Source organism: Dermacentor variabilis, chromosome 11 (assembly GCF_050947875.1).
Source record: "Dermacentor variabilis isolate Ectoservices chromosome 11, ASM5094787v1, whole genome shotgun sequence".
Lineage (NCBI taxonomy): Eukaryota > Metazoa > Arthropoda > Arachnida > Ixodida > Ixodidae > Dermacentor > Dermacentor variabilis.
The window spans coordinates 58,949,338-58,972,416 of NC_134578.1; the positions used below are offsets into that span (position 1 = coordinate 58,949,338).

Below are 23,079 nucleotides of genomic sequence, written 5' to 3' on the forward strand. Positions count from 1 at the left end.
GCTTCCAGTTGTACCCCAGGCCGCCAGGCCAACGCTACCCTTGGGGCTTGCGACCCAGGTACAACCACGGGCGTCAGCGCCGAGTTCCCAACAGATCGTACCAGCGGTGCGATCCAAAACAAGGGTAGTCCCTTCTAGCAACATATGCATTTTGGCACTTAGTCGGAACATTGGTGGTACGTTAAAGCAGTTAAAGAAAGTCAGACAGGGGCGGTGAAGTCCAACGACAGGAGAAAATCGTTTTGCACCCTCCCGCCAGAGGGCACATTGGCTTAAAAAAGCGCCAAATTTAAACCTTAAAGCGATTTATTACAGCTGACATTGAAAAGGTATTGGTAGAGGGAGTGTTATGCAGCCTGTTTGCACGTGCAGGCTTTTGAGAAGCAGCCGAGATGGTACAGAGTGGTTATGCATGTGCATGTCTTGAGCGTGCCTGGGTATGGTTCTATGCGCATGTTCGCTCTGTGTGTGAGTGTGCGGGCGTGTGCCTCCGTATTTGCGTTTGCATGCGCGCGAGTGCGTGTATGCGTGTGTCAGCGTTCGCGACGTGTGTGAGCGTTCGCAGCGTATGTGGGTGCCTGCGTGTGTGTGCGCTTGTGCGCGCCCTTGCGGTGCATGCGTGGGCGTGTGTGTACGTGTACGCGTGCCAACGTGTGCTTTTCGAGTTTCAGCATGCAGGATTGCGAAAAAATGTGTGCGTGTTTGTGTGCGCATGGATATCTGTGCGTGCGTATTGTGTGTGTGTGTGTGTGAGCGCGTGTGTGTGTGTGTATGCGTATGACGGATGGAGAGAGAGCACGTGCGTGTGAGGGAGAGTGCGTTTGCGTGCGAGGGATACAGAGTGTGCGTGTGTGTGTGTGCGCGCGCGCGCGCGCGTGTGTGTGTGTGTGTGTGTGTGTGTGTGTGTGTGTGTGTGTGTGTGTGTGTGTGTGTGTGTGTGTGTGTGTGTGTGTGTGTGTGTGTGTGTGTGTGTGTGTGTGTGTGTGTGTGTGTGTGTGTGTGTGTGTGTGTTTGTGTTTGTGTGAGAAGAAAGAGAGAGACGCTGTTTAGAGACAAGACAAAGCGGACGTTGCGTACTACGCTGCGATGTTTTCCTTTGTTAAACTGTACTGCATGACCAGAATATAAGTTCTTTTAAAGTTTTTTTTTTCCTTTAAACTAAGTTCTGTGTTATCAATCTCGCACAGCCGGCGTATAATCACTGTCGCGCTCACCTATCACTGTTTCCAGCATGTGTGCGCGCGAGGGAAAGAGAGCGTGTGTATACGCGAGGGAGAGAGATAGTGTGCGTGAGTGTGCGTGCCAGCGGAGAGTGTGTGCGCGTGCTAGTGCCTCCGTATGTACATATGCTTGCACGCGAGTGCGCGTATGTGTGTGTGAGCGTTCGCGGCGTGTGTGCATGCCTGCATCTGCGTGTTAGTGCATGTGTGTGTGCGCTTGCGTGCTTTCGGCGCATGCATGGCGGCGCGTGAATGTACACATGTGCGACCGTGCTTGTTCGTGTTTCAGCATGCATGCCTGCGGACATAACTGTGCGTGTTTGTGTGCGCATGGATATCTGTGCGTACGATGGGCACGATGAAGAGGGCGTGTGAATGCGTTTGAGGAAGAGAGTGTGTGCTCGCGCCAGGGAGAGAGAGTGCGTGAGTATGTGTGCGAGGGTATTTGCGTGTTTGCGGGTGTGAGCGAACATTTTCCTGCTTACACCTACTCTTGGAAACAAACGCGATGTGGAGACCATTAAAGCCCGTGTTTAAATGCACGAGACAACTACGAATGACACTGCAAAAAGAAAGCGCCTGCGATGTCAGTAATGCCGCCCTTGCCTACCACGGCCCGTAAGAGGCTGCCAAGCAGTTCAACTTCGTTATCTTGCTTCCGTCGGTGGCAGCGCAATGTCTTGAAGGCAATGACGCGCAAAATCTGCACTATCATTCGATCGTGTATCGTTTCGGTGACCAAGCGAGCTTTCGGCAGCGCACGTTTGTTGCTATATTGACATTTCAACTTTAAACGGCTTGCGTTCGGAAAAAACAATGTGAATAAAAATCGACAGTCGTCTGGCCGCAAGAAACATGCTCACGGAGCCGTGTCATTCATGACAATATCTCAAAAGGCTGGAAGCGGTCAGGTCGACGTTACCCTCGACCTTTTTCCGCGTCAGCGAGGCTTTCAGAGAGCGCTTAATTGCAAGATATTTGTTCTTACTCTTACAGGATCATGTTTCATAAGCATATATTCGCTCAACTATACAATGTCGAAGGCAGGCTCCAAACTACTCATTCGCTTTAGCCACCCAAGATCAATTATTTAAAAGATAATCAACATACATTCGTGAATTACGCACACAACTGTTCAACTTGCTCCGTATCCGGAGGTTACCGTCTGAACACTCTAATGATAATAATGTCAGGAAGATTTACATTGATCTATTTCTTAAAATTTGGTGCCGTCAAAAAAGGCCACCTGTATAATGATAGTGCAGTAGGCATCTAATAAAGCAGGTGCGAATGCTCGGACAGGTTTTCTTGGTGCAATTCAAGTTGATGAACTTAGAACACACGCATCCAAGGATGCACCTCTGTCTTTACAATGTATTCTCCTACATTGTTCAAGAAATGCCTCAGTGCCACGGTACATCACAAAAGGTGTGTGGTAGCATTATTTGCTCTCCCTAATAGATTTCTGAGCGTTCGCGGCATCAGGCTTGGTTTTCTGGCGTCATCAGGAATCAGAACAGTGAATTAGGGTCTGATTTATCTTGCATGAGTAATTGACAAATCGCGCAACAGAAGGTTCCCGGAATGATGTGTGATGACGACATTCTGCCACTATCGAGAATGAATGTGATTTATACACGAGCGAATGTTTGTGGCTACGCAGCGAAAAGCCTAGGCCTTAAGTTTAGCAAAGAGAAATCGGGAATTATGATGTTTGATGAAAAGACGAATAATTACATGGTGTCAATTCAACAGCAAGTCATACGCATAGTCAAACAATGTATATGCATATTCAGCCATTGCATATTTGCTTGCTTACGAGGGTATGGGCCATTCCTGATTATGTCGTTCTTGTTTCGGGTATGAGCCCCCATTGCAACAAGCCACTTTAGATTTTTTCGCCCTAATCAACCAATATATCGTTTGCCAATGTAGCCGTGCGGTTTGGGGCTGCCTCCACCACGGGCACTAGGTCGGAACTCATGTTTCCATTGACTGCATACGTATATCAGCAATAATTCTAGAAAAAAAACGGTATTTTTTTCTTTATGTGTTAACAATAGCCAGTTAAAATATATTCCGCAAAGCACTCATCCCAATACTTCAGTACTTTTTGTTCTAACACACACGTGCGCGCTACTGTATTTGATATAATGTACCATAATAACTTTGCATTGATTTCCGCCAGGCAGCTGTTCTTATTTTTAATGACGCCAGGAAACCCAGCCTGATGTCAGCAACGCTCATATATGTAATCGGGAGCGCGCACAATGTTCTCGCATATACCTATGCGTACATACAGGGTGTCCCACGTAACTTGAGCCAAACATTAAATACATGCAAACGCAACGTACCTGTACAGACTCAACGTAATGTTTGCCATCGCTTGAAGATACTCAGATATTTATTTTTATTTCGGCATAATTAGATAATTAGCCTTAATTAATGAATCAAATTCTAAAATATTATAATTAGGTGAAAAGTGTCAGTGACAAAATTGTATAGCAATATGAAAACTCCCGATCAAGCAAAAAATGCAATGCCTCATAGCCCCGTAAGGCAGAGGCTACATACACTCAGCAAAGTGAAGCGAACAGTGCCTAAATTCTTTCTAATCCCGCATACGACATACAAAACAGCATGTCGAAAAATGCCATCATCAATGGCTCATACCCCCGTGAGCAATGGTTCATACCCCAGTAAGCAATAAAAAATGTAACGACTCATAGTCCCGTAAGGTTCATGGCTACTCACTTTGCGTGAATTAGCTGCGATGACACTGCCTCTGTTGTCATCGGTGATTTCATTGCGTATGTGTGGGTACCGAAAAGGGAGCGGTTACGCGTTCCGTGTTGCCGATATATCCCTTGCGATGCCACACTGATCCGGCCCAACCGACAACCCAGCGGCGTACGTGCATCTATTTGACATTATCAAAGAATGTGACTGCAGTTGCGAGAGAAATAATGACGACCCATTAAGACAATAAGTGAGTTTGTTCCTTTTGTTCAGAATTATGTCACCTCGGTCTCCTGTGCCAAACAGCTTCGCTGGTCAACCACCTTCACGGAGTGGATTGGCTCATGATTTTTTTTTTTACTTTCTCTCTGTCGATGAGGATCGCTATAGCAGCTTGTTGGTACGGCTTATTTTATTTTGTTGTAGCGCAAGCTGAACAAGGACAACACACGGGCTGCATGACGTTTCGAGGGTGTATATATAGCGACGAGAATGGGAAATAAATCTGTTGTTGAAAGTTGGCGTTGTGTGTGTCAGATGTGCCTTTCTGTTGACCTTGTTCAGCTCGCGCTACAACAAAATAAGATTTCTCTCTTTCTTTCTTCGTTTCTTCCTTTCTTTCCTTCTTTCTTTCTTTCTGTCTTTGTTTGTTTTCTCTTTCGTTCTTTTGTTCCTTCTTTCTTTCCTTCGTTCTTTTTTCCTCTTGTTTCTTCATTCATATTCAGCCATTGCATATTTGCTTGCTTAGAGGGTATGAGCCATTCCTGATTGTGTCGTTCTTCTTTCCAGTATGAGCCATTGCAACGAGCCACTTTAGACTTTCACCCTAATCAACCAATATTTCGTCTGCCAATGTAGCCGTGCGGTTTGGGGCTGCTTCCACCACGGGCACTAGGTCGGAACTCATGTTTCCATTGACTGCATACGTATATCAGCAATATTTCTAGAAAAAAAATAGTGGTATTTTTTTCTTTATGTGTTAACAATAGCCAGTTAAAATATATTCCGCAAAGCACTCATTCCAATACTTCAGTACTTTTTGTTCTAACACACACGTGCGCGCTACTGTATTTGATACAATGCACCATAATAATTTTGCATCGATTTCCGCCAGGCAGCTGTTCTTATTCTTAATGACGCCAGGAAACCGAGCCTGATGTCACCAAGCTCATTTGTGTAATCGGGAGCGCGCACAATGTTCTCGCACACCTTGTGTGATATACCGTAGCGCTGAGGTGCTTCTTGTATAACGTAGGAGAGTCCGTAGTAAAAGCAGAAGTGTACTGTTGAGCGCATGTGCTTAAGTTGATGAACTTGAATTGCGACAAGAAAACCCGTTGAAGCATTTGCACCTGCTTTAACAGAAGCGTACTGCACCATGAATATCCAGGCAGTTACTTTTTAACGGCGCCAAATTTTAATAGAGCAATGTAAATCTTGCTGACATTATTGCTATCATTCCAGTGTTGAAATTGGTAGCCTCTACATACGGAGTAAGCTGAGCAGTTGTTTTCGTAATAAACGAAGGTACGATAATTAAATTGTCAATAATTGATCTTAGGTGGGTAACGGACATGTGTAGCTTGGAGCCAGTCCGCGAGACTACCTAGCTGAGCGAATAATTAATAAACATGCTTCTATTTTACAAATCCTTTACAGATAAACTCTGAAAGCATAACTGACGCTGAAAAAGACCGTCTTTAAGGGCGACCTGACAGAGCCTAGCCTTTTGTGATAATGTGATCAATAGCATCACTCCGTGAGTACGTTCCCTGCGGCCAGTGCACTTTTGATGTACATTTGTTTTGTTTTTTTTCTAAATCAAGCAGTTTAAACCTTTGATGTCAATACAAAAGCGAACGTGTGCCGCCGAAAGCTGGCTTGGGCGAAGTAGGGGTTCACGACGCAATGATAGTGCAGATTTAGCGCGTCATCGCCGTCAAGACGCAAGGAAGATAACGAACGCGAACCGCTAGTAGCTCCTAGCGGGACCGTGCCGATGGTGATGGTGCCATCGAGACAAAATACAGGGTGGCAATACTGACTTTACAGGCGCTTTCACAGCGAAGCTGTGTACCTCTGCCCCGAAATGCATTTGTCGTGTCAGGGAGCAAGAATTTTGGCCGATCCTGGAGGTTGCGAAGTATCGGGCTGTCACGCGGCGGAGGTGAAGCAGGCTTCAAGTGCTCCGCCAATACTACTACTACTACTACTACTACTACTACTACTACTACTACTACTACTACTACTACTACTAATAATAATAATAATAATAATAATAATAATAATAATAATAATAATAATAATAAAGATGCATTGTTTCCCGTCGATGGGCATGCTGGAATCATTTGTGAACCGCACATGGTCTCACGCGCAGAAGGCATTGCCGCATATGCATAGGCGGAAATGTATGTACAACCATACAACATGACTCGTAAGAGGAGAGAGGCACCGACTGTGGAGTGCAGTGTCTGCCGTACAAACGAAAGACGAAATTATGATATCCACTGTCTATATATGTATATTCAGGCACACCCAAGTGTGGTACTGAGAAGTTCATTACCACGCACTTTGCATTGGTTAGCTGCGATGACACTACCTTTGTGATCATCATTGAAGACTTCAATGTGGGCATTTGAAAACCAGAAAATAAATGGTTCACTGAGTTTGTGCATGAAGAATTTGGTTTGGAGTGCTAGACCAATCGAAGTAACTCAATTAAGTAACGACGGTCGTGCATACATTCTACTTAGGCCAAGATTCTGTCTAAGGTTGTAACCGGACCAACCCGTACATATCACAGTAATCACAAGGCTATCGTCACTAGCATTACCAAATGCTGAAAATGAATACATGACCCCTTGTCTAATCCTGTCTGATGTGCTACAGCTCAGCTGGTCATCCATCTTCACAGAGTGGAATGGCTCCTAATATATATTTTTTCTTTTTGCGTCGGTTTCGCTTTCAGAAAGTGATAATGGTATAAAGGCAGTGCCATGCAATCTTGTCTCTGTGAATATAAATAAGATTCAAGTAAACTATATCCGCGCCGTGCTTGCTTAGTGTCTGTGGTGTTGGGCTGCTAAGCACGAGGTCGCGGGATCAAATCCCGGCCACGGCGGCAGCATTTCGATGGCGACGGAATGCGAAAACACCCGTGTACTTAGATTTAGGTGCAAGTTGAAGAGTCGAAATTATTCCGGAGTCTCCCATTACGATAGGCCTCATAATCAGATTGTGAGCTTGACACGTAAAAAGCCCATAATTTTAACGCCGATATTTCATTTGCATGCGAGAATAGGTACAAGTAAGGAAATGCTAGCTTCTCACACACACCTATACACAGAAGCATATTTTCACCACACACTCTCTCTCTCTCTTAAGCACACAGACGTAAAGATAACTGGCATCTTCACCTCCACGCAAATTCACACGCGCCCACGCATGTACACACTCAGAAAAATGTGCGCACGCAAGCACGTACACTGAAATGCACGCATACACAAATGCGCGTATGCACGCAGACACATAAACGCGCTCGTTCGTACGCAGATTCAAATACAGAGACATAAGCGCGGGCGAACACACAAACTCAAGTACACGCGCATGCACACTCAAGACGTGCACACGCATATACACACTCTCTCTCTCCCTGCTGCCTCTCAAGACGCTACTGCGTGCAGAGTGAATCACACTTGCACTGCAATTACAGTTCCAACGCCAGCTCTAATAAATCACCTTACGGTTTAAATTTCGCGCTTTATGAAGTCAATAGGGCTATGTTTTTATCTTACTGACTACAAAAGTGTAGTTAGCGTAGGAAGTCGCCATTTTTTACTTGGCTTAGAATAGTTTAGCTCCGCCTACCTACCTGTCCTGATGCTCCTGAGGAAGTTCCCAGCAGGCTCTGCTTCGCTGAGCACATTGGATTCGCCCCACAAGCCATGACCAGCGTCCTGCTTTATACATCTACACCTGTGCCTTATGGTGACTGTGTTGTCTCCTCTCGCGGAAGTCCTCCTTGTTCATCACGTTGCTCTTCAGCAAACCGTCGTCAGTATCACCAACAACTCTACCAGCCTTCAGCTCGTCAACTTAGGAATTGGTGACCGCGTCCTACCACAAGGCATAGCCTTAGGTACGCTGTCTTGCTCCCAGGTTTGCCTATTTTCAGCCTCGGCTGCTTATATTACGTCGTCTCCCGTTGACTCTTCTTCTTTGCCGGCTGTTCTTCCTCAGCTCACAAACGTTATTGCTCCCGAACTTCCGCCTCATCAAGCCAACTAGCTGCTCTCCGCGTTCAGCGACATTTCTGACCTGGGCCGCCCTTTAATTCGGCCAGACCTCACTCACGACACACCATACCGAAATGGGTGACGCACACCCTATTCACAGGCGACCATACCGTCGGTCCTTGCACGACCGACAAGTCATTCAAACGGAGGTCGAGAAGATTCTCTCTCGATGAATCGTTGAACCATCATCCAGTCCTTGTGCGTCCCCTGTCGCTCTAGTTAAAAAGGACGCCAGCTGGTGTTTCTGCGTGGATTACCGGCGCCTCAACAAGATCACCAATAAAGACGTTTATCCCCTATCACGCGTTGATCACGCCCTCGACTGCCTCCATGGTGCGAAGTACTTTTCTTCCATCGACCTTGGTTCCACTTACTCGCAGACTGCGTCGACCACATGGACCGAGAGAAAACCGCCTTTGTAACACCCGATGCCCTATACAAGTTCAACTTTATGTCATTCGGCTTATGTAACGCTCCATCTACTTTTGAATACATGATGGACACACTCCTTCATAACCTCAAGTGGTTCATCTGTATTTGTTACTTAGATGACGCCGTCGTTTTTGTTCCTACATTTGCCACGCACCCGGAGTGCCTCTCGCTCGTTCTTTCTGCTTTTCCCAATGCTGGCCTTCAACTTAATTCGTCTAAATGTCACTTCGGACGGCGCTAAATTACTATCCTCGATCATATTATTCATTCATCTGGTGTGCGCCCAGACCCGGGAAAAGTTCGTGCCCATACAGAAGTTTCCGGTGCCAACATGTGTTAAATATGTCCGGAGCTTCGTGGGCCTGTTCTAGTACTTCCGCCGCTTCATGCACAATTCTTCGGACATCACTCGCCCTCTGCTCTTCTGAAGGCAGATGCTTCATTTTCTTGGGGACCTGAACAAGCAACTGCCTTTTCGAAGCTTATCTCTCTCCTTACATCTCCATTTCTTCTTGCGCACTTCGACCAGACTGCTTCAAGAGAAGTCAGCACTGATGCCAGTGGTCATGGAATCGGTGCCAGTTTTTGCCAACGTCAACGACGCCACGACCGCGTCATTGCCTACGCCAGCCGTCTGCTTTCTCCAGCTGAGCGGAATTATTTCATTACTGAACGTGAGTGCCTTAAGTTCTCTAGGCAGTAGCGAAATCGCGCCCTTACCTATGTGGTCGGCCCTTTACATTCACCACAGACCACCATGCGCTCTGCTGGCTTTCGTCCCTCAAAAACCCTACCAATCGCCTAGGTCACTGGGCGCTACGCCTACAGGAATACTCGTACACAGTTACAAGTCCGATCGTTTATACCAAGATGCCGACTGCTTGTACCGCCACCCAGACGATGTTCCTGCGACCTATGCTTCTGCTCTGTATTTTCTCTATCTGCTTAGCTGACCTTGCTACCGAACAGCGCCGAGATCCAAGCATACGTGGTATCATGGAAAAGTTCACATCTAGGTCATGTGACCTTTCTCTTGGTATGTTCCTACTCAATGACGGCATTTTATATCGACGTAGCATGTACCCCAGTGGATTAGATGGTGCTGGTTATTACGCGGCATGTTCGCACTGCTATTCTGTCCAAGCTGCACGATCTACCAACTTTTGGTCACCTCGGGGAATCAGTACGTACGACCGTGTGCGGCGACGATTCTTTTGGCCTGGTATGCACCGATCTGGCCGCCGCTACGTCGCTTCTTGTGAGTTATGTCAACGCCAGAAGAAACCATCTGAGCTCACTGTTGGTTTACTCCTACCTCTTGGCGTTCCTACCGAACCCTTCTATCGCGTTGGTGTAGATCTCTTGGTACCTTTCCCCAGATCTGACTGAAGCAACAAGTGTATTGCCATCGCAACACATTATACAACTTGGTTCGCGTTCACCAGAGCCCTTCCAACTGACGTAATTTAATTATGGGGTTTAACGTGCCAAAACAACTTTCTGATTATGAGGCACGACGTAGTGGGGGACAATCTGCGGTATAGTTTGCACCACCTGGGGTTCTTTAGTGTACACCTAAATCTAAGTACACGGGTGTTTTCGCATTTCACCCCCATCGAAATACGGCCGCCGTGGCCGGGATTCCTTCCCGCTACCTCGTGCTCAACAGCCCAACACCATAGCCACTGAGCAACCACGCGGGTAAACTTCCAACTGGCGTAGCCTACTTACTGTTGTAATGCACAACGTCATTGTTCGCCCCGGCGCTCCTCGTCAACTTCTTACCGACAGGGGTCGCTGCTTTCTCTTTACCTCGGAGGACGAGGTCCTCTGAGGCATGTGGAAAGGTGTAATGGTTCCAGGACTTACTGTTGGAAAAGTGGTTGTTTGCTCTAAGTCAGGGATACAATCAGGAGTCGATGGGAGCCAAGGGTCAGTGGGTCGCCTCACATTGGGCGCTCACGGGAAGACTACAAATGAAACTGTGCAGGGTGATATGGGCTGGACTAGTTTTAAAGTGAGGGAAGCTCGCAGTAAAATTGAGTATGAAGAACAGCTGAGGAATATGGAAGAAAGTAAATGGGCTGGGAGAGTGTTGAGATATCTGTACAGGAAAAACATTTATTCGCAGTGGAGGAAAAGAACTAGGAAACTTACCAGCAAGTATGCGGCCTGTAGGGTGGATAACGCAGCAACAAAGAACGTCAAGCTGAAAGTCAGAGAGGCTGAAATAATTTCGTGGGTGGCGGCAATGGAAAAGAAACCTGCCATGAGTAACTACTTAAGAGGAAAGAACGAAATCAGGAAAGAAACCATTTATGATAACTCAAAGGGAAGCTCATTACTTTTCGAAGCGAGATCGAGATGCCTTAGAACACGTTACTATAAAGCCTGATATAAGAAGGAAGAAGAAGCATGTGCTTGCTGCGGTAAAGCTAGGGAAACTATGGAGAATGGTTTATTAGAATGTGAAGACGTCTACCCAGCAGTCGATTTAAGCACCACTGGCCTGCTTGAAGCCCTTGGGTTAAGCGGGATCAGTGGAAAAGTAATCATGTCCGCAATAGGCATTTGTAAGAGGCGATAGGAGGATTGGTGGAAGAAAAGTAGGGAAACGACAAAAAACGGAGACGTAAAAAAGCACTGTTCGCAATAGGGGATCAGAAAATTTGGGTGCGGTAGTCCATAGTGTTTTTTTATTGTTTAACCTAGGTAGGACATTAGGCAGTATAATAGCAAGAGCTTGGTGGCGCAACCCACCGCCCCGTTCCAAAGGGGATGCTCATAACATCCAGCCATCTATCCAGATGTGGGCGACTTCCTCCGTCCTTATTCTACCAAGCACAAATTTACTAATGCATGTCATCCGCAGACCAGTGGTCTTACGGAGCGGCTTCATCGAATATTAACAGACATGCTCTTCATATATGTTTCTGATGACCATCGTGACTGGAATACTGCTCGCCCGTTTGTCATATTCGCGTGCAATTCATCACTCCACGACACTGCACGTTGCTCGCCATTTTATTTGTTGTGCGGCCGAGATTCAGTATTGCTTTTTAATACAATACTGCCTACCACTCAAGAGCCCGTGTCTCAGTATACAAGCGATGTCATTGCTCGAGCCCAAGAAACACGCCAAGTTGCTCACCGTCGCCTTCGTGCTTCTCAGAACAAGAGTAAAAGCATTTGTGACAGTAGTCACCGGGACGCCGATTATATTCTCCGAGATCTTGTCCCTCTTCGATCTCCCACCCGCCGTTTCGGCCTCTCGCAAAAACTGATATCCCGCTACTCCGGCGCTTACCAGCTCCTCTGTGAGGTAACCTACGTAACCTACGATATGTCTCCGGACACACCTACTACTCACTCCATCTAGACTTCCCATGACGTCGTTCAGGTCAGCCACCTAAAACGCTACCAGTCCTTTTCTGCCTAAAAAGCAGCGGGACGGCGCTTCCACGCCAAGTGGAAATATGTTGCGCAGCTCTGCACAAAGCTGAGGAAGATGAACACGAGCTTAGGTCTGAAGAAGTGAACGCTTTAATGACTAGCCTGCTGTAGGCTTGGCTTTGTCAATTACTGTAAATTACTGTACATTCTGTAAATAAAAAAATATGGGGTTTTACGTGAAAAGACCACGATCTGATTATGAGGCATGGCGTAGTGGGGGAATCTGGAAAATTTCGACCTCCTGGGCATCTTTAACGTACACCCACCTAAACCTAAGTAAACATGTGTCTTCGCATTTCGCTCCCATCGAACTGCGGCCGCCATAATGTATATGCGCTACTCGTCTTGCTTCTTCTCTCAGCAGAAGTATTAGTCTAAACCTAACTTAACGGGAAGCTTTAGCTCCTACCTGAGAAACCATCGATCCTTTCTTCTTACAACCACTGCACCGCAATTCATGAGTTGTGTTGAACTTAAAAGAAACAGTTAAAATTAGATTTCAGAAAGCCAACTTTTATTTAGCTTCCACTTTTCTAAATTCTGAAAAAATGTGGAATCCCAAGAAACAATACTCAAAGTATACGACTCTGTACCTCAGCAACTAAAAACGATATCGGAATTATCTAAGCTGCACCTAATATTTCATTTAATGCAGGCAAAAATGATTTATCACATGCCACCCTGAAATACACTACTAACTCCTGAATATGGTATTCGCAAAATCTTAACAGGCATTGTAACTTCACATAAGTTATAAATTCATACATCGAATTTGTCCAATTGAGATGCTCCAAGGAATGCAGTTTAGAGGGATGCGATATCAGTTTTCATTCGGAACGAACGGATTTGTAAACTTCGTACTTCTTTTTCAAATTTGCCGATTTCCGATAATTCTTGTCAGTAATGTCATGGCCTAGATCAAAATTATTATTGCAGCGATCATTGTGATCTAGCGTTCTCTCTTGAATGCAACAATTCTCATCCATATGGGTAGAGCGATTTTCTCATAAAATCATTTATGCGTTTTACATGTATTTGAGCAGCCGGCATCGAAGAAGGGCCCGAGCCAAAGCTTCCTCTTATTGAATCACACTGGTTCTTAGAAAGCACAAGAAAAATAACGCTGACTATACCGAAGCCCGCGGCCGCAGTTGTGCACAAATAAACAGAAAAAAAAAGATCGAAGAAAGGGAACCCAACGCAAGCTTTGCGGGAGCTGTTATCTCGACCAGACATCTCACCCTGAATGCCGACGAACTGTCTCGCAAGGTGTCTAGGAAAATCGTCGATTCATTGCAAGTGGAGCAAGTAGCAGGTTGTCTTCAAGATAACGCTGATACATAAACGCGCTCGTTTCCAAGCGCCGAGGGGAAGGAACAGTCTCAGGGTGTGCTTCTTTTGATTGTGTTTTCTTTAGTTGTGCGTCACGGCATACGTCACGGCGCGAATTTCAAATCTTTAAGGTTGATACGCCACGTGGTGGCGAAAAAAGAAACTAAACGCATGTCCAGAATTCCTGGCTATGAAATGCATACAACGCAGGCGATGACCACGACGAACAACAGAACACAAGACACTTCAGCCACGTGCGGAGAACATGGCAAGGGAAGGCGGACCGCACGTTTTCGGAAAGGCAGTGCTTCCGAACTTGGCTTCATTACAATCCCGACGTCTCGCCCACCGCGAGGGCGATGCGGCAGTGGACGTGGGGGGATCGCACGACCACTTTCAGAGATGTCACGCAACACTACAGATTGAACGGATGTAAATACCCACCACCGCACGCGAAACTAAACGAGAAACAGGCGGTTGCCTGGCGGCAATCGCAGACACACACATATCCTAACCCGGCGATCCTTCACCTCTGCTACCCCGACATTTATCCGTCCGACGACTGTAAAGCGTGCGGAACCAGGGCGACGCTGCAGCACATGCTGTGGGCATGCACCGGCAGCGAGCAGCAGGAGTCCCCGACGAACTGGGTAGAAATGGCAGTGTCGAACCGAGGGGCGCGTTGGGAGGCGGCCCTGCTCAGCCACGACCTAGCCGATCAACTGTGGGCCGTCCGGCACGCCGAGGAAGCCGCCCGAGTTGAAGGACTCGAGGCCGTCACCTAGGCTGGGGTGCTTATGGCCCCGCCCCGCGCAAATAGCCGGACATTTGTAATAAAGTTTTCACTCACTCATTATCTGCGGCTTCGTGCTGCTGGATCGGCATGAAGCACGGTAAACGAAACACTGCGTATGATTCACGAGACGCCTCTGTGTATTGTTCCGGGTGGTGACATCTTCGAATGTTCCGCCGTTGTTTGCCACCGAATTTGGCAGACCCCATTTTGAGAAGGCACACCGCCATTCCTTATGTTGCATACCTGCCGACTACCCCGATTTTGCTTCGCCAAGTTTATGAATTCCGTCCCTTTCTACGATTTTACGAGCGTTGCCTCGAACTTTACGAAAAACAAGTTTTCCTAGTGAAAACGTTTTAAAGCTCTTGACAGATGTGGCTGCGCAAGAATGCAAAAAAATGCAAACAAAAGATGAAGTTCTACACTGCCGTCTTGTGACAGCGCAAGACATCGTATAAGACTGATTGTACTGGTTCGAGCAAGCTTATTGAGAACTTCAGAATTCTTTCTTAAGCAAACGGCAACAGCAAGACTGCTGAAAAAGTGCATGAAAACAACACATTAGTCACTATCTGAAGTTGTGGGTTTGCTATTGCTCATTGGGGGCGCCTGACGGTAAACGATTGGTATTAGAGAGTTTATAATGGGGGCCCCAATATTTTGGCGCCCCAAAGAGCTTTGCGGGTGTTAGCGTTGGGGCACGCAGGAGTGAAGAGCTTTAGAATAGGGTTTTACGTTCGCGGATAGCGTCTTGCGCTGACAGCGCCACTACGGCGTCAAAGAAAAGCTATTAGAAATAATTAAATAAAATATACCATTTTATGATATGAATAGTAAGTTTGACTTGTGTGTATTCGCGTTTAATTACAATTTAGAGGTTATTCTTCAAGCAGCAAACAATTAGTTGTGCTTAGTTTTGAGCAACAAAACCAACTTTACGTGCCTTCCCCAGCCAAGCTTAGCCGTGTTAGGCCTACGAGCCATAAAATCCACACTCGAATTCGGAATCAGCGGCGTCTAATGAACCAATCTTCATAACACACGTTAGTTGAGAGAAAGCGATAACTGCAGTCACTTCTCCTAACTTGCGAAGTTCACGCGTTACCGCGAGTCGAACCCGGTTTGGTGCTAGGTTAGAGCCGTCGCTTCGATGGGTGCCGCCATGTTTGTTGACGCAAAGGTTTTGGGAACGCTATTTGAGCTCCCGCTAAATCGGTGAAATAGCGTTCCCAACGCAAAACCCAAACGCAGTTTGCGTCTCGTGCATGCGCAGTGGCTTCGACGCTATTTCTTTGGGGCTCCAAAACGTTTGGGGCCCCTATTCTAAAACTCCCTATTAAAGCGCGCATGTAGGCCACAAAAGGTGTGTACACAAGACGAACTTTAAAACAATTGCGCGCTTTCCCCCTTCCTCACATTTCATTGAGTTCGCGTTATTTTTACCAACTTTAATGTCCACACCCTATCAGGTATGCTGTCGCATGCACCGCTTATCACGCGGTCAATAAGACTACAATTTGTTTTTGTTTTTGTGTGAGTAAGAAGTTTACACATGCAATCAATAAATGCATTGCCGTTCTCCTTTGTTTCAATGCATCAAAGTTATTGTTCCTTTCTTGTTTTCTTTCTTTCTTTTTCTGCTTCTTTTTCTACAATTGCATGCCGCATGGAACACTTCATTAAAGCAAGTCAAGGAAATCCAGTCAATCCTGTTATTGCTGCGGTCATCTGTAGGTTATATTTATATATATATATATAGGGGTTTTCTTCAAAGTTCAGCACGCAGGACCCGACGTAACATACGCAGGAAAGAGACGACGAACTTTTTGGGAGACTTCTTTTGCTTAACGTTTTCGGCTGGTGGACCAGCCTTCGTCAGAACTCTGACGAAGGCTGGTCCACCAGCCGAAAACGTTAAGTAAAAGAAGTCTCCCAAAAAGTTCGTCGTCTCTTTCCTGCGTATATATATATATATATATATATATATATATATATATATATATATATATATATATATATATATATATATATATATATATATATATATATATATAGTTACACCTATGTATGTATGTATGTATGTATGTATGTATGTTTGGACCGTTCGGAAATACAGAATGTCCCATTTTAGCCCGATACGGTAATCCTGGTGTGTGCAAAGCACATATGCTATATCTTTTCGGTGCCTTGGAGCAAATGGAACGAATGTGGTCATGGGTCCGGCACTAATCGCGGACAACGTGGCCTTTCTGCAGGGTCATGTTCTTGGCCACGGTTTGGTAGGATAGCAAAAGGTGGCCAAACTGCCCCACACGCCTACCCGCCAAAGCTCCAAGCGTCTCGCGACAGCTCTCAAGTTTCCGCCACATTGCGCGAGGTGGCAGCAGGGGTAGTGAGGGCCTACACTCTTAAAACGGTTGCACCCTTTGGGGTGTAAATTTGTCCCACAACAATAATAGTCATCTGCCTTGCTTGCGTTTCCTTTCCTGAAAACTCGGCGCTCGCTACTTTCCTGTCGAGAATGCTGCGTCACACTGATAACGCGGCTCCGTTCGTGACTGGGAAGTACCGGGCTCGCCGCGTTAGAGAAAGGAAACGCGGGCAAGACGGATGACGATTATTGTTGTGGGACAAGATAAACCCCAAAGGGTGTACATTTTTCTAAGAGTGTACGCCATCGCTCCGCCCTGCGTGAAATTACTTAGTCGCGGTAGTTAAAGCGTTACGTCTCGGCCGTCTGAGAAAGAGCTTCACATCGCACTGCCATACTCCAGAGAAGCGTTAAACCAGGTGGAATAATTTTCTTCCCTCTAAGCACGCTGCTACGCCGGTTGTGTGCGCGCAGCGTGACTGTAAATGCGTCGTCTCCTCTGTGTCACTCTTCTGATAGAAGTGGCTCTTGCGTTCTTTGTGTGCTCCCACAACGACCACAGATAAAGCAAATAGCCACTTAATTGTAACTGAGCACAGCGGCACCCAACCACAGTTAGTTATCGTGCAGATATGGAGCTTTCCTACTTGCAAGGAATAATTGCGGGTTATTACGCAAACTGTGAGGCATTCCCAATTGAAGACCTCAATATTCAACGCCGTTGTTTATACGGACGACCTGCCATTAAAACATTACCTTTGACTTACGCGCTAACTACGTGTTTCAGTCATCCTTACAAGGTAAATATCGAGTCGCAGGAATGGTCAGTTTCCAAGCACGCGACCGCAAAGATTAATGTCCGGAAGGACGAGGTGATAAAGTTAGCCTACACTCTGTCCATTTTCGTGGGTATAAAGCCGGATAAGAGCATTCACATGCTCCCAGGAGCAGCAATAACCTCGTACCGCTAGATAAATTACAATTACCACCATTTTTTCACAGCGCAACGAAAGCTCGCGAAGCGCTTCTCCCATCCCAAAAGACTGCATTGCCACCTGGCGATATCTGGAGAAACTCGATAGGTAGCGGAGGCGCGCGCGCGGCGCCTAATTAGCCACTCTTATAGCGATATCACTACTAATCCTGGTACAAACCCAGAAAACGCCTGGTTCCGTAAGTCTGACCTCCAAGCTCAGCCAAGGTCGAATTGGTACTGCCACGGCCGCCGACTGCTGCGTACGCCGCATGGGCGCCCATATCTTGAAAGCGATCTGCGATCTGCGATGTGTACAAAGTGCCCGAGTGCTGATAGCTTGGTATATGCGTTGTATTTTCGACGCATATTTCGCGTGCTGAATCGAGTCGCAGCACGAAGGTCAATTCACTCGCTGCTGCTGCCGCGCGCATTAGCGTCTGTGTGTTAAATTAAAATTTATTCATTTAAAATTAAATTATGGAGTTTTACGTGCCAAAACCACTTTCTGATTATGAGGCATGCCGTAGTGGAGGACACCGGAAATTTCAACCACCTGGGGTTCTTTAAGGTGCGCCTAAATAAAGTACACGGGTGTTTTCGCATTTCGCCCTAATCGAAATGCGGCCGCCGTGGCCGGGATTAGAGCCCGCGACCTCGCGCTCAGCAGCCCAACACCAAGCGTTTGTGTGTTGTCTTATGGTGCAGTTGTAGATGCGGTAGCTGACGGCGCCAAGTAGCGTCTGTGTCCTTTCCCAAAGCAAGCAAAACCTAGATATCGTTCGATAGACTTGGTTTAACCACGTTCAACAACATCAGTTTTTTTTTTCTACCACAGCGGTCCGGTTGGCGTTCCCGTGAATCGGCACTTTGATTGTCATATCCCTAAATTTAGCGGAAGAGTTCGTCCAGCACGATTAGTGGGCGGTGGCATGCAACTTTCGAAAGACTTACCGTGTGTCCCAGCTAACGTCAGTGAAGCTGTTCAACAAAACAGAGGTTTAAGGAAGCCGGTGCAAAATACACTTATAATATTGCCGTGGTTGAAATTTTTCCTTGACAGGGTTTTCGTGTAGGACGGCATGTATAAACAAACCGCAATGCCAGCGCTGTGATACGTAGTAGCTTCTGTAAATCACCGAATCTCGTTAAACCGATGAACAGTTCATCTTTCTTTTGAGCCTGTATGAGGACATTAAACACTGTATGCTCACATCCTAGCTCAGCCTTTTTCTCTGATAATATAGTTGGTTCTGCAGGCCATTCTGAACACACTCGCGTGAACAATTCTTGACCACTCTAACACATGCGGCTTTCCAAATGAAATAAAAGTTTCGGTGGCAGTGTGAAGAGCGAAAGTACTCCAAGAGGATCAGAAATCCTGGACGCCGTCTTTAGTAAATACCGTTTTGTATTTGTCTTTGTTGACATTAAGCATTGGATTACTGACTTCAGAGCAAACTCAAAGTTATCCTGATTTGTATCCCACTGCATGCCCAATTCAAGCATAACATCGTTAGTGCCTCCATCTGTCGGCTTTTCCTCTGTTAGTAAAACTTCTCACGTTGTCTTGTCATTAGTTCTCCACTTTCGGAGGCTCATTCCGGCATCATTCATAATTGTGGTCGTCCTTTCGTAAACGTCAAGGCCTTCTTTTTATATATACACTCCAATAAGCAAAGTGCCGGCGTGGGCTTCGGACCCACCGCGCATGCGCTACTACGCCTCTGGCGCCGCCACCGCTAGAGATTATGTTCCGCACGATGCGCCGCATTCCCGCGTTCGCGCCTTTGTTCCTGGACAATGGGCGACGCAACCGGTATGGAAGTGCTTCGTCTGCCGCTGCTGCTAAACGAGATGCCCGAGTAGACGCTCAGCGACGCCGCCGAGAGCACCTTGTCTCTCAGAATCAAATTATTTGCTAAAATATATCGCGCGAACTCAAGACACCCAAGCAGCTGCTCTCGAAAATGCGCATCGGGGAGTATTGTATAAAGGTGGGTGAAATGTTTTAGTTCTATCATGTCGATGTTTACAGCAAGAAAGGTGCAGTTCAGTTGCCTGTAGACCCAAACTGCTACTAATAGACAGAGGTGTACTAAGAACGGTTGAGGCCTACATCTGAACCAGAACCACGACAAAAGCGAAACCACCTTTACGTTTATGGCAGTGCGAAATATTACAAACGAGAACAATGTGCCAACCTATCTGTCGGACATTGTAAAATGAAATTCAATCCCATTCCCCATCCCTACACAGAGTAGCATGCCAAAGGTTATATAGGCGCCGGCAAAATTCTGCTTTTCTAATAAAGAGCCTCTCTCTCTCTCTCTCTCTGGACTGTTTATTGCCACCCCGTATAGAAAAAAAGAAAGCAAAAGCCAGTACATTTGGCCGTCGCGACTTGGTCATGTCGATACTCGGGACGTTTACTCAAAAGTCGGCACTGTCTCGCTCATTTCGTGGCGGTTGGCTACCTTAAACGGGCAGTTGAAGCCTGGCATAGAGGCGAGCTCTCAAAGCAAAGGCAGATGGTCGCGCCACCCGCTACAGCAAATTGAGACCAGGCACGCCCTCTCCGGTGCTGCAGAAGTTTTCAACGACATCTCCCACTAAAGATTAAATTCCGCGCCCTTAGTCGTCCAAAACCGCGACTTCATTACGAATCACGTCACAGCCGGGTATTCCCGATTAATTTTGACCTGCGGCCTGCTGTTCTACCGCCTCGAGCGATAGCTTACCTCAGGACCAAAACTAAGTTGTCTGTCCGCGAGTCCATCTGTCTGTGCGTCTGTTTGTCCGTCTGTGCTGGGGTTCTTCGACGTGCGTCTGTAAATCCACGTACAAGCGTCTTTTCTGCATTTCATCTCCGTCGAAATGCGGCCGCCGCGTCCTTGATCGAACCAGAGACCTCGGGCTCAGCAGTTACCTGAACACTGCAGCCCCTCTTGTACAAGTCTTCAACCTTAAAACACCCACAGCAAACAATGAATGTACCTAATTATTCCCACGAATTCAGAAACCTGCGAGATGAAGAGATGAAGATGAAGAGATGAAGACTGCAGTTTCGCTCAACCCCTCCACCCCTCCCCCCCCCAATAAAGCTATGTCTGCTTTATCTGCATTTGAGAGCATAAGAAAGAAATTACTTTACAATGCGGCTGTTGCTAGAAGCTCGGTGGAGTAGCTCATCTGTACCATTGGAAAAACTGTAGCGTAAGGTGTTTCCACTTGTAAGCAAGGAAAATTTACATTGTAAGCATAATTTATTTCACGAAATTCTGGTCTATTTAATAAAATACGTGGTCCAGGAAAATTCTGCTCAGGAATACAGAGAACAGGGGTAGCGAACTATACTCGTGAATCGGGAATGGGGAGAAAAGAATGCATAGAAAGAGGCAGTTCCGGTTGACTACCCTGCACGGGGGGAAGGAGTAGGCGGGTAAAAAAGAGAAAGAGAGTGGAAGGGGAGAGAGACCAGCACCTGCAGTAGCTGCTAAACTAGAATGATATTTAAAGTTTCTCAAGTGTTGCCACTGGTGTTTCTTTTTCACTCACAAGGTCTCGCATGCACATATTGACTTGCTGGTTTCAGACGAGAAAAACTATAGCTCCACATTCTACGACACCCAACACTGCGGTACATATCGCTCACAGGTTTTATCATGCGTGTATCCTTATTGGCTTTACTACACAAGCTGGCATATTCCTGTTAAATGTATTTATTTTTCGAACAACTATATTTGCTTAAGTAGGGTAAGGGATCACAATGTGCAGACAGATACGCGAGGACAAGGTCACGCCCGGTTATTCTATTGTGGCGCCTAGAAACCTAAACACGATATGTAAGATACGCTGCTGAACTTCCACGTGGTTAAAACTACATAAATGTGCAAAAACATAAGCTCTTTGTTTCCTACATTAGAACGGTGCTCAAGCCCAAAAATAAGAAATTGTTGTTCCTATGTGCCACTATGTCTCACGGTTCTAGAACAAAACTGTATGCTGACGCTATACGAATGAATCGTTGTACTTAAGAGGAAGCTTTAGCTCGGGCCCATCTCCGACCCGATGTTCGAATATATGAAAAACGCAAAAACGTTGTTCTGAGATAATCCCTGGAGCGATTTTAATGATATTTGCTGAATTTGAGAGATAACGTTAAATTCTAGTGACTGTTCGAAGCGGAATTTCGATTTAGGGCCTGAAATTTGTCTTAAAAAATTTTCAAAAGTTTGAAAGTTTGAAAAGATAGAAGCACGAAGTTCACATATGATTAGCTCTGCATAAAGAACAGATATCGCGGTTCTGTAAACGGCACCCATTAGATCATTCAAAGAGGACAAATTCGATATGTCATTTAATATAGTAAGTGAATTATTTACGTTGTGTACAAGGGTTCCGCAAAAAAAAACGTATTCCCATGTTATTATTTTTTTTTAAATTCATATGTGACATATAAATTTTTTCCGCTTCAGATGTACTAAGATGCAGTTTACAGAATTGCGATATCATTTTTCATTGCTGAGTTACGGAGTTGTAAACTTGATAGCCTCGTTTTCTGAAAATTTGCAACTTCTGCCAATTTTTAGTAAACCATGGACGTCCTAAATCGAAAATTCGAAACCAACAGTCACTACATTCTAAGTTTCTCTTTTAAATGCAATAAGCCTCGTCAAGTTTGGTGCAGTGGTTGCCGAGAAAAACGAATTCTCATTTTACATGTATTTAAATACGAGCCCCCTAGCTAAAGCTTCCTCTTAAAGAAAATTTAAAGAAAGAAATCCGCATCAAAACTACTCGTAACAACGTGCAGCACGATCGAAAAAAAGAAGAATAAACTGCCTTGGGAAACTCACAAAAATGCGGTGCCGCTGGGAGTCTTTCCGTGCTCGAAATGCCAGCCGCCACAGTGCGTGGACCAGCTGGGATTTCGAGAGTGGGTGGTGGCTTCGAAAGCTCCTGAAGTACTAAATTTGTTGAACCGGCGCTGAAGAAGTGCAGGTGAAAACGAAGCTGCTTTGGTTGAAGACGAGGTTTTCTTCGTTGCGGCCCTTAGTAGCTGTTATTGGTCAGTCGTCGTAAGCAGTCAATCGTGGCGTTGGACTAGGTGTCGGCGTCACTGGAATTGATACGCAACAGCACAGCGCAACTGCGCGTCAGGAAGAGCGCGTAGATTGTGCGCCGCTACGAGGCGTCGTCTGCTAGCTGTTTTCATTCCCGAGCAGGCGGCGCGCAGTGGAGATCAGGTCACGTGACGCGCGCACGCGCGCGAGCAGACGGCACACCCGCGATGCAGACGACAACAAGCGCGAACCACGCCAACGCGTCAAGGCATCAATAAATCAAAGAAGAGAAAAAATATTACTTCATTTTATCTCTCGCCTTCCTGGTTATGTGCCGGGACCTTGGCCGAGAAAGAACGCAGCCTAGACGCCACAGCTTCCATCCGACTTTTTTGTGTGATG

General features: G+C 46.2%; 1 protein-coding gene across 1 annotated transcript in view; it reads right to left on the minus strand.

The window, feature by feature from the left end:
* The window catches only part of LOC142564702 (dicarboxylate carrier UCP2-like), a 113,682-nt gene extending 90,863 nt beyond the window's left edge, over positions 1-22,819 (minus strand). The window contains exon 1 of the mRNA XM_075675835.1: positions 22,471-22,819. The gene's annotated coding sequence lies outside the window, so the exon portion shown is untranslated. The remainder of the gene's footprint in view (positions 1-22,470) is intronic.
* Positions 22,820-23,079: the final 260 nt, after the last annotated feature.